Source organism: Austrofundulus limnaeus, unplaced genomic scaffold (genome assembly GCF_001266775.1).
Source record: "Austrofundulus limnaeus strain Quisiro unplaced genomic scaffold, Austrofundulus_limnaeus-1.0 Scaffold45, whole genome shotgun sequence".
Lineage (NCBI taxonomy): Eukaryota > Metazoa > Chordata > Actinopteri > Cyprinodontiformes > Rivulidae > Austrofundulus > Austrofundulus limnaeus.
In genome coordinates, this window is record NW_013952447.1 from 756,633 (window position 1) to 758,527 (window position 1,895).

General features: G+C 48.3%; 1 pseudogene; it reads right to left on the reverse strand.

The window, feature by feature from the left end:
* Positions 1-307: 307 nt before the first annotated feature.
* LOC106517107 (protein NLRC3-like) lies at positions 308-1,892 on the reverse strand (annotated as a pseudogene).
* Positions 1,893-1,895: the final 3 nt, after the last annotated feature.

Below are 1,895 nucleotides of genomic sequence, written 5' to 3' on the forward strand. Positions count from 1 at the left end.
TCATCATCATCATCATCATCATCATCATCATCAGGATCCAATCAGTTTCTTCTCAACCTGCTGCTGCTTCAACCTCTGTGGATCATCACATCTCATCTTTTTTCCTCCATGGAGACACTCCGTCCTACTTCAGAGTCTGAAGTTTGTAGTCTGGACTCTCCACAAGATCCAACAACTGCTAAACATCTGGAGCCTGAAGGTCATTTTTACTCAGGTCCAGTTCAGTCAGATAGGGGTGTGTGTGTGTGTGTGTGTGTGTGTGTGTGTGTGTGTGTGTGTGTGTGTGTGTGTGTGTGTGGGGGGGGGGGGGGAGGTTGGACTTCAGAGCTGAGACCAGAGAAGAAGAGCTGATCTTTGACAACCTGCAGCTCCACAATCTCAGAACCTCCAGTCTACAGTTTGGACTCTCCAAGACAACACACAGATCTTTCACTGCAGAGTCAGACAATTTGTTGATACTCAGGTCCAGTTGTGTCAGATGGGAGGGGTTGKACTTCAGAGCTGAGGCCACAACTTCAAAGTGAGTCTCTGAGCCCAGAGAAGAACAGMTGATCTCTGACCAAATGTGGCTCACCAATCTCAGAACCACCAGTCWACAGTTTGGACTTTCCAGTCCAGAACACAGAAGCTTCACTCCAGAGTCATACAGGTTTCTGTAATCACACAGGTTAAGATGTGTCAGATGGGAGGGGTTGGACTTCYGAGCTGAGGCCACAACTTCAAAGTGAGTCTCTGGGAGTCTAACATCAGCAGCTAGAAACTTTCTGCAGTTCCTCACAGCTGGAGTCAGTCTCAGTCGACCCTCTTCTGTTGTGTCGTACTTCTCCAGGTCCAACTCATCCAGAACCTCCTCTGACATCTGCAGCATGTAGGCCAGAGCTGAACACTGGATATCTGAGAGTCTCTCTGATCTGTTCCCTGRCTTCAGAAACTCTTGGATCTCCTGACAAACTGAGAGGTCCTTCATCTCCATCAGACACTGGAAGATGTTGATGCTTCTGTCTGGAGACACTTCATCAGTGTTCATCTCCTTCAGGTTGTTGATGACTGTCCGGATGGTTTCTGGACTGATCTCTGTCTGACCCAGMAGACCTCCTAAGAGTCTCTGGTTGGACTCCACAGAGTGGCCATGAAGGAAGCGAACAAACAGGTCCAGTTGGCCATTTTTACTGTGGAGGGATTTATACATAACTCTGTACAAGAAATAATCCAGAGATGAGTAACTGTACTCCTCTCCCAGAAACCTCTCCATCTCCTCCATGTTCTACAGAAACCTCTCCCATCACCTCCATGTTCCTGCTGGTGAAACAGTGGAACATGTAGACTGTAGCCAAAAACTCCTGAACACTCAGATGAAYAAAGCAGTAGACTGGTTTCTGGAAGATCACACACTCTCTTTTGAAGATCTCTGTACAAACTCCTGAGTACACYGAGGCSTCTGTGACRTCAAGACCACACTGCTCYAGGTCTTCTTGGTAGAACWTTATGTTTCCTTCCTCCAGATGTTCAAARGCCARCYTCCCCAGCTTCAGAAGAACTTCCCTGTCAGCCTCTGTCAGCTCCTGTGGACTGGTCTCAGGTCCTTCATGGTACTTGTTCTTCTTTCTGATGGTCTGGACCAGCAGGAAGTGTGAGTACATGTCAGTCATGGTCTTGGSCAGCTCTCCTCTCTGCTCTGTGGTCAACATGTGGTCCAGAACTGTAGCAGTGATCCAGCAGAAGACTGGGATTGCACACATGACGTGGAGGCTCCTGGAGGTCTTGATGTGGGAGRTGATTCTGCTGGACAGATCTTCATGCCTGAAACTCCTCCTGAAGTACTCGTCCTTCTGGGCATCAGTGAAACCTCATACTTCTGTTAGCCTGTCCACACATGAAGGAGGGATCTGATTGGC